The 14508-nt window shown below is 46.6% G+C and overlaps 2 protein-coding genes across 2 annotated transcripts in view; one reads left to right on the forward strand and one right to left on the reverse strand.

Moving 5' to 3' along the window:
• The window catches only part of LOC142817881 (uncharacterized), a 219502-nt gene that overhangs the window by 12716 nt on the left and 192278 nt on the right, over window positions 1–14508 (reverse strand). The gene's annotated exons all lie outside the window — the stretch shown is intronic.
• Window positions 10698–14508, forward strand: part of LOC142817882 (scoloptoxin SSD976-like) — a 454431-nt gene continuing 450620 nt past the window's right edge. Inside the window, exon 1 of the mRNA XM_075895816.1 lies at window positions 10698–10877. The gene's annotated coding sequence lies outside the window, so the exon portion shown is untranslated. The remainder of the gene's footprint in view (window positions 10878–14508) is intronic.

The following is a 14508-nucleotide window of genomic DNA, read 5'->3' on the forward strand; positions in this document are numbered from 1 at the left end:
GGTGACTCACTGAACGTGGGCGACAGAAAGGCGCCGTCGCGTGTTGACGCCGTTGGGTTGTTCGTGTCAGGCGGACTCGCGGGCTGGCCTTCACACAGATTTCCTTTTTCCGAGGCGTGGACGTTCGCTGTGGACTCGCAGGCATAACAGCACCCCCGCTGCCAGACAATGCGCCGGAAAGACGAGCTGCTTCCACGTGGCTCGGATGTCAGGCGCGCTCGTTCGCCAGGTCCCTCCAGGTTCGCCTCCAGGGCCATGGGGAGAATGCAGCTTCAGACTCTGTTCTGGGAACACATCTCATTCTTGAGGACGAATCCCAGCTCCACTGGCTTGTCGCCACAACTTGCCGGCCAGCTTCGCTGGTCTCTGACGATCTTTGGTCTCAGCACTTGTCGATGGTTCTGCAACTTGTCAAGAACGGATCGACAACAGACAACACACGACACAAGCAAGCGCCCTCGGTCATCCGACAGAACACCAGACAAAGTATAGTACAACATATACCTAGATAAGCGTCTATCGGAATTTCGTTCCCTCTACATCAAGAGGCGCATGTGGGACACAAGACTCTTAAATGAGAACTCAATTTTTTCCCACGTACAACAACGTAACGAATTAGAATACAACATAAAGTTGGCTTCTTGAGCTCACTCTGGACGAGAGCGCTCTGCTAAGGTCGTGATGAGGTCAAAATTTTCCCCCGAATCGCCAGCGAGAAACCGAAAGGTGGAGAAGGTACTAACTAAACGCACGGCTCAATGCGTCTGCATTATCGTTTAGCTTTCCCTTTTTTTTGTAGCGAGCTTCCAAGTCGTGCTGTTGGAGTATCATGCTCCACCCCAGTAACCGGCCACTTTTAGGCGACGATACTTATGCGGTACTAAGGGCTGCTCGTACTTGGGACGTTGCACATCTGTGTAACTACAATAGGGGAGTCCAGATTTCTCATAAAGAAGAACATTCCTTCTCAGCCCCTTCTTCTGGACTTCACTTAACGAAGGCTTTAGGTTAAACTGCTCCAAGATTACCTCCGATGCTTTTTCGATTACGTCACTAGTGATCAAAATTTCTGCTCCCTCTTCCTCTGAAGCATTCAAAAGCAGATTTACGACCGCTTGACGTAGAACGTATGGTTTCCTCAAGTTACTATGATAAATTTTGTTCGGCCGCCTTCCTAATTTCACTTCATAATTCGTATCGGAAAGCTTCGATATTGCTTTGGCGGGCCCTTCCCAATGAACCTCAAGCTTGTTCCTTTTGGACGGCTGCAGCAGCATTACCAGACTTCCTACTTGAAAAGCGCGCTTTTTCGCCGATTTGTCGTTATACTCCTTCGAAAACACTTGTGCAGCTTTCATGTGGCTTTCCACTAGCGCTTCAATCGAGAGGTCCTCACGCTGCTCTCGAATGAGCGTCTCTGGATCAACTCTCGACAGCTTACTCCTACTTTCCGCTACAGGCGAGAGCGTTGCGCCCCTCTCGCTCTGATTCAATGGCGCCATGTCGTCTCCCCTTGCTACGGAAACCGCGCCGGTCGCTTCGGCGACAAGCCGCTCGAGTGACTGCTCAAACGACGCACACGGAGAATTTCGTGTTTGAGGTTCCGTCGACTCGCAGCCAAAGTCACACATATTTGCTGCTTTTGAACTTGTTTCTCCACATAGAACAAGATCAAGCTCCCGCGAAAGCTTCCGCGCTTGCGATCGCGTGAGGGCCATGTCCTCGCCTACTACGAACGGTGGCAGTTGGTCGCGACTTCTCTGACCGCTGACCTGAATTGTCGGAGAAGCTACGCTAAGCGCCTGCGAACACTGCAGTATTGCCAATTCTATTCGTTTCAACTCGAGGCGCTCCCGTCTCTCGGCCTCCTCGCGCTCGCGACGTTAGCGCCTTTCAGCCTCCTCGTGGCGTGCTTTGATATCCACCTAGGCGCCATGGGCTTCCGCAGCCGACACTCCTTCATCCTTCATGATCTCAAGGATCGCTTGCTTTCGTTTCGCAACGCCCAAAGTAATGCCGAGTTCCTCACAAATTTCGATGAGTTCCTTCACTTTAAGGTTCTCTATCGTTCACACTAGCCTCTTGCTGTTTGCCCCTGTTAACAATTTTCTTGCCGTAACCACTATAAGTCAACTAGCAAGACGCGCAAGCAATTTTTCACACTCCCGTGTTTACCCCCTCCGCATCAAGTTTGGTTTCAAAGCACTTCGACTTTGCTTGAAACGATCAAAGCTCACTTCAATGCTTCACGCAGCCCTTCTCTAAACTACTACAACCTGAGCTAGAGTAGTCTGGTGAACTGAGGGGAAAACCTCAGGCACTCACCGCATCGATGTCGCTGACGCCGGCCGATCCCGCAGCTGCCAACCACTGTTGCGAAGCGCGCCTTCGACGACGTTACGAAGGGCGCCACGAATCTCTCACCGCTGCAACCACTGTTTCGAATTCCACCGAGAAGGTCACCAGCCATTTGGTAGCGTAGGATTCTCAGCTCGCGACTGCTTCTGCGCAGAGCTGATAGACGAGCGGACGAGACTACGGTGAGTTGAACAAGGTTTATGTACAGCATATATACAGAGGTGTTACAAATTCGGCATTGGGGCCGACAGAGACGCGAAGAGCCGAGCTCTTCTCTCTAACACATAGCTCTACTCTCAAATGGGTCTGCTGCTAACACATAGCTCAACTTTTTATCACATAGCTCTCTTCTCTGACACACAGCTCAACTCTCTATCACATAGCTCTCTCTCTGACACACACGTCTGCTAACAAATAGCTCAACTGCGACACACATGTCTGCTCTCACATAGGACTGCTGCTCGCGACGCGCCGCAGGGCTTCTTTTATATGCACCGGGTGGATTCTTTGATTAACAAAATGTCCAACCAGAAGCACCGCTGGTCGTGAGGTTAGATTCTTCCAATGGGGTCGCCGCTGGGCCGCGTCATTCTTTCTCATCGAATCTGGAGAGGCTGCGCTGCAGGTGGCTGCCCCCAAGGACGAGTGACGTCGCCAGGCATTGCGTCACCCCCCAGACAGGAAGACGCCGATTGCCTGCTCGACGGCTCGCTTGCTGAGGTGACTCACTGCACGTGGGCGACAGAAAGGCGCCGTCGCGTGTTGACGCCGTTGAGTTGTTCGTGTCAGGCGGACTCGCGGGCTGGCCTTGACACAGATTTCCTTTTTCCGAGGCATGGACGTTCGCTGCGGACTCGCAGGCATAACAAGGCCTAATTTTTCAACAACCCACTTTATGCGCTATTCAAATTGTGTGACGTCCGGTGTTACTTTACTCTTCTGCCACGAAATATTACATTCGTTAACGTGACTGCTCACCCAACATGACTTGTGCATAGGTTTGTTTCACAAAATATTTTCAAGCAATTACGGGGTCGTGTGGTAGAGTACGCGACTTCCGCATCGAGTCCCTGAGTTTCTGTAGTCCGCGTTTGCAAAAAAAATTTATAAACTGTGGTAAGGCGTGAATAGCTTTCCACACCATTGAAGGATGAGGCAGGGTTCTAGAACTTTCACTTTAGAAAATGTTCAGCTATAGCCACTCGGTTTTTTTGCGATAAATTGAGAATAAATGGAAGGCCCTCACAGCGTGATGTGATGTTATGGCAAGAATACCAAAGCAGTGAGTTGGTAAGGCGTCATGAAACTTAGAAAATTCTATTTTGCAGCACTCTATCGATGTATATGCTGTGAAACGCGCGTCAGCCGGTAATAGCAAAGCGCATCAGAAATCAGTCACAGCCAGTGGTGCGAGTGTACTCTCGAAGCGTTCACACTGCAGTGTATAGACCTTTTTTATTTAAGGTGATCTGGGTGCCACCATAGTCCTCTCTGGGCTGCTGTTAGCGCGCGTGACCCTCCAAGAAGTGCACTGCCGAAACTGTGACGTTGGCTTTCGTAATCTTCTGCAACAGCCCAGAAAGGAGGAATTCCCTTTCTCCGTAGAAAATGGTCATACTGTAGACCACTGGCGCACGCACTAATACACAAGTACCTACGGCTAAGGTTCTCTGGCCATACGTTCAAGAATCACCGCCACGCTAGAGTTTTAGAACGACCTCTACCCCGCAACGGTTCTGTCTCCACGGGTTAAAAACCATACGCCGGACCCCTAATCACAAAACAGACGCTCACGTGCTAATCTGCTAGCAGATGCATGTGCTGTTGCGTTTGGTGGGCCACCCTTTTGCCGCGGCCACCAGAACGAAATAAAGGCAGCCACCTCGTTTTGTGGAGAGAAGGAGCAGCGCCAAGACGCCCTGCTGTTTTTGTGTAATGGGCACTGCTTGGGTCCTTCGAGTCCACGCCAAGATTCGACACGTGACGTCTTCGTGCCCCGTTAAAGGCCACAATGCCGACCTTCTGCCGATTGCGGACGTCAGACCATCACGCTGTGCGTCGCTGACTGATGAGCCACCGACGCTCAAATCAGCACCAGATGTCCAGGCATGGCCCCTCAGAGCCGCCTAGACCGTTACTGCCGTACGACAAAGCATGGGTGGTCAGCCCGAGTGGCGAGATGACAGACTCGTTTCACCTGCTCAAGCAAGATTCGCCGGAGGAGGCAGCATCGCCGAGGCCATACACGGGTTTAGTTAGTGTATTTGTGTATGTGTATGTTAGGGGTGGTGCCAGCATAATAATACGCATAATAACACTCGTGTATGCTGCGGGACATATTATTGGACAGTGGCGTAAGAACCTGTTCTCTGATCTAGGGATCTGGGGAGATGAGTCTATTTAATCAGTCCTCGCGGGATGCTTAGTGTGGTTCACTGAGCTTGTTCACTAGACAGCCTTTTTAAATGTATAGCTATCAATGTAGAACTTCAGACCAGAGAGCCCATGCCACGTAAATATTGTGAATAAACCCTCTCTACGAAGTTCAACCTCCTCTTGCCTCGACATTTCTATCCCGGATCACCGGTGCCGCAAACCCTGGTCGCAACAGCGCTCACTGCGTTTTTACTTCAGACACTAACAAAAAAAAATCACTCCACCATCTTTAAAGAAATCGTAACAAAATGCGAAGGCATTTCATGTGCCGAAAGTACATGGCGTAGTAATTGTAATGGCGTAAATTGACGACGAGGCAAGGGTTTGTACCGTAACAATTTATTTACACATTCATAAGGACCTGTTTGTGTTGTCATGGTCGCTTCGCTGGCTTGCGTTGGCACCACGTGCTCTTCGCTTCACAGCCTTATCTTCCGATGTTTTTGTTGTGGATGATGTTGACGTTGAAGCGACTGCAGTGTCGTCATCTCCAGCTAGAGGTGTAATGCTCGGGTTGGATTGTGTTACACTTTTTGTTAGGGGTACCCTTTCCCGTCAGACATTCGCCTTTACCGACTTCTGCAATCGCCTTGAGAGTGAGTGCCAGCAAACGGTCGAGAGTGAGGCACGCTTTTCACTTCAAAGTGGGGAGCAGAGAGGAGAGAGATCGAACGACAAGAGAAGGAGCGGCGAAGCACAGCAGCTGTCGTTTTAGCAGAGGAGCATAATTCTAGCGTCTATTCAACACAAACGCAGCAGAAACGCTACAAACGCGTTGAAACGCACTCCACTGAGGCGCTGGCAAGTCAAGGAGATGGAAGCTCCAATTACTAGGGGCAAGGATAAGCGCGCGCGCCTGCAGTTGTTGCTGACAGCTGTCGGTGCCCAAGCGTGACATTGTGGGGGCTCCGGTTGCCAGGGACGCACGCGCCCGCAGCTGTTGCTATGGCAGAGGGTGGTGGAAAGATTCCGACGGACGCCTGACACAACCCGACTGTGAAATACATTCGCATTCAAAACATTCTGAGAGTTGAGCTGACGGCCCACGCCAAGGTGTGCGAACTCGCGAAACACGCCAGAGACCGTCGCGTATGGGGCAACACCAAGGGCCGTTTGACAAGCTACGATGTAATTACCGATGTCTTTTACGTGGCTCACCAAAGCTTTGCCGCGCCCAGCGGCGAGCTGGACAGGACGCACGTGTGGGCTCTACGACAACTGTAGACGCGTACGTACCCCGACCCCCACTGTGTAACAGACTCTATCCTAGTACACAACCGACGAATACAAAAAAGAAATCTGCCGCATTGAGGTCACCTTTTGGTGCGCCAACATCTCCTTATATATCATATCAATAAAAAAAAGAGGTCACCTTATTAACCCACATGCTGTGGAATTGTATCAAAAATCCGCAAGGTGCTAACTTCAGAACTCTTTCACCACAGTAGGCCGCTACCTTACGCAGCCCCAACCTCGGTGACTAACTTTGGGCCATCCTAGGGAGTCGTCATGTGAAGTCCTAGGGAGCCCTCACCTGCTGGTGGCGCGCACAAAGGCTCCCTAGGCCGTTCAGCTAGCCCGCGACGCTGTGGCGAGGAAAAGCCTCAACGTTCCCGCGTGGGAGACCTGAGGCCCAATGGTCGAATGCGCTCCCAGAATAACAATAATGCTGTTACCCACCATACTTGACTAACGAGGCGACGGATGTGTTCGCTGTATAGCTTGTACATAACTGTGACACCACAACTAAATTTCGCCTGCAGTTTGTTTACGGATGCTTTAATAATTGAACCCAAACGGCATATCTTATTTTTTTGCAATGAAGCATACATCACAATGTTCAGTTACGGCTGCTCGATTACCGTTTACATTGATCGAGCGGCCGTTGTTGAGAAGTCATTTCTATGAAGAAAACCACATAACAAACATTGAAACAGCGTGCTGGATGACAATACGTCCTTTAACAATGGCAACACTCTCCGTTGCGTACCTGGAAACCGGATTAGTTTGCAGGGCTTTGTACTTCACACGAGGACTTCGAATTACACCAGATGTCCCCTTTTCTCCGCGCACCTGTTTTTCGCTCTCCTAGAGTATAAAAGATAGACCTGTCCAGCCACTCATTCAGTTCATTATAAAGCTGCCGTGTGTACAACACAGAAATTAAAGACACTAGAAGAACAGCCTGAATGGAATTGTTGACGAAAGCAACAAAGTCATGTAGCTAAAATGGTCGCCGAAGAATTTACGGTTCTACCACAGTGACCACAAAGCGATTATGGATGATATTACTCTAAAGTATTGATAATCCATTCTCTCATTCAAACCCCCTCAGCAACATGTGTGGTGTTTCATACAGCTTCGCCAGATATTTGCGTTTGCGGGCGGGATGATAGCCATTTTTCTCGCTTGGAGGAAAACCACATCTTAAAGCGAATATCTCTTAGTCTACCTCGTATCTTCGTTGTCATCAATTTAATATTAGTTGTAGTGATTGATTTGATTGATATGTGGGGTGTACCGTCCCGAAACCGCCATATGATTATAAAAGACGCCGTAAAGGAGGGTTCCCCAAATGGCGACCACCTGGAGTTCTTTAACTTGCACCCCAATCTAAGCACATGACCATACAGCATTTTCGCCTCCATCGAATATGCAGCCACTACAGCCGAGATTCGATCCCGCGACGTGCGTATTAGTAACAGTAGTAGTGGCAGTAGCAGTACTAGTTACGTATATCACTTGCCCGTACGGATGAGTTAATAAATAAATTTAAATTACAATGATTATGCTCTGCGTTATGATGATAGTTATCATCATTACCTTCATTACCATATTGCTTACCGATGTTTTTCATGACGTGGAACTGGATCAACGTTTTTCTTGTTGCTTTTTATTCCTAATGAGAATCGGCAATGTAGTAAGCTGTAGCAGCGGTCGCCATGAGCCCGCAGTTAAACGACCAGAATCAACATTTATGTGTCGCATTGGGCGCTCCAGATCATTAAGCCAACCCGACGAAATGCACTGTGAGTTTGCATCCAGCAACCACACACACTTAAGCGAGGCGCATCCATGCTCACGAGACAAGTCCAAATCATAAGGGCACTCCCCCGAGCTCCGAATATCACAAAGGAATCACCTCAGGTGTTTATTGCGGCACTTGGTCGAAAAGCCACCTTACGAAGTGGACACCATGTGCCTCATACGCAATTCAATACACCACGTACAGATCCTCACTTTACAAGCACATACTGGGCTGTGCAGAGCTACAAAGAACTCTAGGAGTACGAGTATATTAACGTAGCAACGTATTTGTCATGAGGCTCGTTGAGGCCGCCTGATCGCAACTCCCGCGAGCGATTATCTATCTATGCTTTTAGGGACGCCTTATTCTATAAACATACGCGCATCCGGGTGTGTAGTGATCTGATATGGATATGCTTGTTGCTTGTCGTCACATTTAAGATTACGCCGAGATAAAAATTACCTCGGCGTATTTATTTATTATCGACTTTTTCCACTGCGCGACTCTCTCGCAGGGGCTTAGGCTGTCGTGCGGCCGCTGCTAACGAGGCGAAGCTACAACGAGTGAACGCTGTCAGGAACGGCGTGATGAACAGTCAGCTCTATTGCTCTCTTCTATGGTTCTGCTGCCCCTCGACAAAGGATCGCACCAGATGTCGTTCTCTCACAATAAATTTCCCCTGTCTTCAGAGGCATAAATCCACAAAGACCTCAAGGAGGAACATACGTCTTGCTACGACGTGGCCATTTTTTTTCAAGTACTGAATCTTTTATTGCACAAAATTAAAATTATGCATTCACAAGTAATAGTAATAATATAATAATAAAAATATTAATTTAATAATAATAGTATTAATATAAGAAAAGTGGCAGATCCAACGCAAATTGGAAATCCATGATATGCGAAGCACGAATGAGGAAGGTGGATATGTTTCGTTAAAATCAGCACAACGTTATGAGGCGGAGGTAAATTATGCCGTGAATGACTTTGATGTCATGAGTATTTTATTTGTACTTGTCACTTACTTTCGTCGTCTATTCACGTCCCCTGATCCCCTGATGCCAAACTTGGCATATGTGGAATTAGCGAAACGGTCGCGACCATGCTAATTAGCGTGGCATGTTGTTAAGTTTTACATCGCACACCTATCAAGATTATTACGTTTGAACCTATCATTTACATTCCTCACACATTCACGTCACGTACTACGAAATTTGGTATATGTGGAGGTAGTGAAACGGCCACGACCACGTTATGAGCGCAGCATGTAGTCATGCTTTTCATAACACGCGTGTCGTGATTATCATGCTTGCACCAGTCATATACATTCGTTATCCATTCAGTTCACGTAACAGCAAATTTGGTATATGTAGAGCTAGCGAAACGGCCGCGAGCGCATTATGAGCATGGTATGTTGTCATGTTGTTACATGACACGCATCTCATGATTATCATGTTTGCACCAGTTACATACTTTCGTCATTCGTTTGCGTTCCATAATACCGAATTTGGTACGTTTGTAGCCAGCGAAACGGCCGCGATCGCATCATGGGCGCGGCGTGTAGTCATGTTGTTAGATTGCACGCACCTGATAGTTATCATGTTTGCACAGGTCGTATACCTTCGTGATCTATTCACGTAACGTAATACAAAATTTGGTAGCGAAACGGGCGCGAGCTCATCATGAGTGTGGAATGTAGTCATGTTACATGATACGCATGTCATGATTTTTCATGTTAGAGCCCATCGCTTCTGCTCGCCATACAGTCATGTCATACCATACAAGTTTTGCAACTATCATGTCAATGATACCATCTCAAGAGCAGCAATACTATGAAATTTAAATCATAACTTTTATACATACATACCATATCTTTATGTTCTAATTAGTTACTTATGCTCATCATATATTTATGTCATGCCATACCAAGTTTGGTATCGATACTAATATTGAAACGGCCAGGAGAGCTAAAAGTCGTAAGTGGCTAGTTAAATAGATACGTTCAAAATCGCTAAATTTCGCCAAAAATGGTTCGCATATAATAATAATAATAATAATAATAATAATAATAATAATAATAATAATAATAATAATAATAATAATAATAATAATAACATTATATTGGCACATGGTTAGAAGAAACATCACTATCTAACTGCATGTAAGAGACATCACATGGCGAAAGTTCGTTCTTATAACAACTCATAGGCAGGCGCTAGCATTTCTGCGGCTGCATCACTCGGGTTAAGGTATACAATGAAAATGGTAGCACATTTTTTCGCTAGCGTATAGAGTTGTCTTCCATCACGCGCACCGGCTTCGTTTCCGAGTTCTTCATACTTTGTTTCTTGTTTTCAGTAAAAGTGCCTCACACTTTAGGGTTCGCTGAACGGAAAGTGCATTGTCCTTGACTGTCCCAAATTTCAAAGGGGAAATTCGGAAGGTAAACCTCGAAGGAGGACGCTTACATTGGGTGTACTTCCCCCCCCCCCCCCCATCCCAAGACTGTACACGAAATAAAGGCTCAACCCCAACCCCCCCCCCCCCACCCCCTGACCCTCCCATACTTTACGCCACTGCCTGTACCGACATAGATGACAGACACGTGCGTCGCATCGTGCTGCAATACGTCAAACGCAAAACAGTTCTCACTTCACTCTTTGGACTGCGCTTTCCCTAATCTATCGGGGTCGCGCATGATACATACCCTCGAGGAAAGAGTGGGGCGCTGATTACACGCTGATTGCGGCACCTCTCTTGTACCTTGCATCTGTTTTGTCCTTTGCATCTCTCTCGTCCCTTGCGATCATGCAAGCGAGCTTATGTGCTCAGCTGATTGCGAGCAGATGTGTCAGGCCGGTGCACGCGTGGTCGCAAACACTCTAGCCCTCAGTGTGTGATTGATGATAGTGGGGAAACTCATAGGGCTCATCGCGGCGTCTTCACGTGCTTATTCGGTAGGTGTTTGTTCTAGTTTTCACGTTCCACAGAAAAACCATCAGCTGACCAGAAGACGAGATGTCTTGCCCAAGAAAGTCGACAGTGAGCTACTCAGGTAAATTGTGCATACTTTATGAAATTCCAAAGCGCAATACGTCAAGGAAAAGCGAGTCTGTTCCTCGGTCAGGTGCCTTCTCATTTAATAACTAAAACATTCAGCGCCGTAGCTAATCTCAGTTGACACATAGCTGTGAGCCATCGGGACGCTAAGCCGAGCTCCCTAGTGTGACGAAAGTGGGATAAGTTGAGAGTGGCACCCGTAGGTATAATTATCCACATAATTTTAACGCGACAAAACAGTGTACCTGCACGCAGAACACTGACGAAGTCGGCCACGCTTCTGTAATAAAAAAATTATGTGCAAGCATTTTAGGTTGATTACAAGTACTATAGCTTTCAGTTATGGTCTGTTATTGTCTTGGTCGACCTGTTTTGCATGCTGTGACAAGCTTACGCGTAGATCATTTATGCACGAATGCAATGTGGGTGTCCGGTATTACGACACCACCTTAATTCTAAGCAAGATTGAGTGCGAAAGTTTGGTGCAGCACTGAATATTCTCGGCAGTATGATAAAATACACACATTCTAATTATTGCGCAGATAATCTCTCCAGTACTACTACAAAAGTGTCGTTCTTTTCTATCTCTGTATCTATCGTTTTCTAGAAAAGGCGTGAGAGAATGGAATTACGCGAACGTGAAATAGCCTCGCTCATTCATGTGAATCTAGACAGCCTTCGATGAACGTCCATTCATCCTATCTTCTTAATTATTCAGCGGAGGCTCGAACAATGACGCTATTATTTTGACCCACTACACATGATAGGGTCAACTTTAACAACATCATTACTGAATCTGTCCTGAGTGGGCGAAAGCTTTGGGCTTTAAGAAGCATTCTCCGGAGAGAATTCACCCAATTGCTGCGGGCGATGGGCAATGCCTGACGTGATTCGCTCATCTATTAAGAATGTCCTTCTCTGACTCTTTCTCAGGCCCCTAGAGATGAGATCCTTTTGGACGCATCAAAGCGTGTCGACCTTGCCCAATGCACTTTGAAGCCTTTGCTAATATTTCGGCGAGATGTGTAGAAGAGTCCGCTTCAGTGATGTTTATTCCACCCCACCTCTGTCCTCGATACCCGTCCGTGTTAAGTGCATCTGAGTTTCTCTTGATGTATTCATGCTTCTGAGCGCTTCGTAGGAGAAACCTTCCGAGATATGGTGATGAGCTCAACATACCCAACGTGCTTCAAAATCTCTCTTCAATCTTGCAAGATAGGTATAGATTAAACGACCATCTCTGAATCCTTGAAAGCTTCTTCTCGCAGCCTGTCTATGGTGTATCGTTTAGTAAGGCAGTATTATCGATGCTACTATCAATACAGTCAATGGTGGGTCACTATCAAACTTTTGATAATATGTTGACCCGCAGGTCAAGGGTAAACATACCATCACGGTAGCATTTAGATGGAGGCAAAATGTTAGAAGCCCGGGTACAGCTCCATGTTAGTGCCCAATAAATAACACCATAGGTTCAAAATCTGCGGTGTTTCCCCGTACAGCGTTCCTCCTAGTCCAATCATGTTTTTTACAAAAACTATAGATAGCGCTATCTATAGTGTGTTTGATAGTACTATCGATAGTATAAGGTCAGCCGTACGAAGTGAATGCAGCATACACTTGGTTCTCCAGAGCGTGGAACAAAAGGAGCAGACTGACAGACAAAAACAGGTGACATTACACTTCTTCGCCAGATTTTTTGGCAGACACATGACAATTCGGTCGATTTGTTCAGTTGTGTAGAAAAGAAAACCCTCATATGGCACTCACCTTCGTGACTTCAAGTTTGTATTTTTCAAATTTTGTGATTTCAAAGAAATATACCGGGATCTTGATCTGTTTATTGTAAGTTGTAAGTGATTTATTGCAGAAGAACGTAACGATGCGCATAATCCGCCATTTTCACTGGGCTAATAATGCATTGCTTTCAAAAAAACATTCTCATGAAATAAGGGAACTGAATATTGTGTACAGTAGGCTAATGCCTATGACAAATCATTTGGCCATATCACCAACTAACATCAACATCAGCCTGACTACGCCCACTGCAGGAAGAATGCCACTCCCATTATCCGCTAATCAACCCAGTCAATAAGAAAATAATCATTTACGGCACTGTCGACAGTAACGTACGCTCTAGTACCACGGTAACAATTTGTTGTAATACCGCATACCAAGCCCACCCTCTTCCCCCTCCTAACCTCTAAATTTTTTTTCGCCATAGAATGACGAGAAAGAGCATGAGCATTTCAAAAAGGTGCTCCTTCGACCACACAAAACCTGTCCTTACGCTCCGTTCACAGGCCTGACACAGATGCATAAATTGCAGAAACTTGCGTTGAGACCAAGTGTTTGCACATCTTATATATCTGCGGCCGCATCATCATTGGTGTAGGTCTTCTATCACTTCAGATCCTTCTCGTGGCCACCGTGGGATTTTACGCTGCCTAGTGTTTTCTCGCTGTACGTACTCAGGATCTTCGGCTGACCACGGTTGCTTCGCAACCATTTGTTTTTGGACTAACTGTTGCCTTCTTCCTCTTTAAGGGACCAGTGGGGATCAGGGGGAACCACCCAATTTTTGTGGCACATCCCCGTTTTTAATGATGATAGCTTTTTCCTTACGGTCATACGCATTGCACCAAGATTTAACTCCTTCGCTATTGAAAATTTGTAACAGATTTATCATGTATTTTATGCATACTGGTGTCTGTGTTTACTAACATCACGTTTGAATGTGAACCGAAATCAACTAGCCCGCTTTATAGCTATGCTAGAAGTGATATGTGAGGTTGAACGTCCCGAAACCACCATATTATTATGAGAGACGCCGTACAGGAGGACACCGGAAATTTTGAACACATAAGGTTCTTCAACCTGAACCTACAGCAACGGGCCTACACCATTTTCGCCTCCATCGAATAGAATCACGGCTGCGCCGTCATTCTATTCTGCGATCTGTGGGTCAGTAGCCGAGTATCCTAGCCACTATACCATCACGGCGGGGCTCTATCTGTCCTCTAGTAAGTGAGAAAACTGTAATATATTTTGCCGGAGTATGTTAAAAGATTTTCATTATTATATATCTGTGAAGAAAACTCTCAACAGCCAATCTACTACGTCCAAATGGTCGTCCAGCGTCGTCTTTTGTGTAGAATGATCTAAAAGGACTTACACACACGACCCCATCTATTGAGCAAGTCATAATCTAGAAGTGGCTACACACTACATACGAAGGAGGAAATGACACACGGCCCAAAAAGCTTGGTTCCTAAAACTGTTTGTCAAGTTGCTACCTGCTACCACTGCTACTACGAGTGTAGTACTAGTATTACTACTATACCACTATAGTGCATCGCATGCTGACGTACACCTGACTGCTGCGAAAAATACATTTCGTGAAAAATAGGGGTGAATTGGAGAGAAGAAAGTGAAGCGCCGACAAGCAAGTGTTGAGTGTCGCTCTAAGAAGCGCACAGGAAAAAAAAAAAGAAATTTCCCACGTAAGTATGAAGAGTGAAAGTGTTATGTGCAACGATATGCTTAAAATAATAGGTCATCGAAAAAGCGCATCTCTGAAGAATACAATGCTGTAGACGTGTCAGGGCCACAATAAGCTCCTCTAT

This window comes from Rhipicephalus microplus, chromosome 5, assembly GCF_043290135.1.
Source record: "Rhipicephalus microplus isolate Deutch F79 chromosome 5, USDA_Rmic, whole genome shotgun sequence".
Classification (NCBI taxonomy): Eukaryota; Metazoa; Arthropoda; class Arachnida; order Ixodida; family Ixodidae; genus Rhipicephalus; species Rhipicephalus microplus.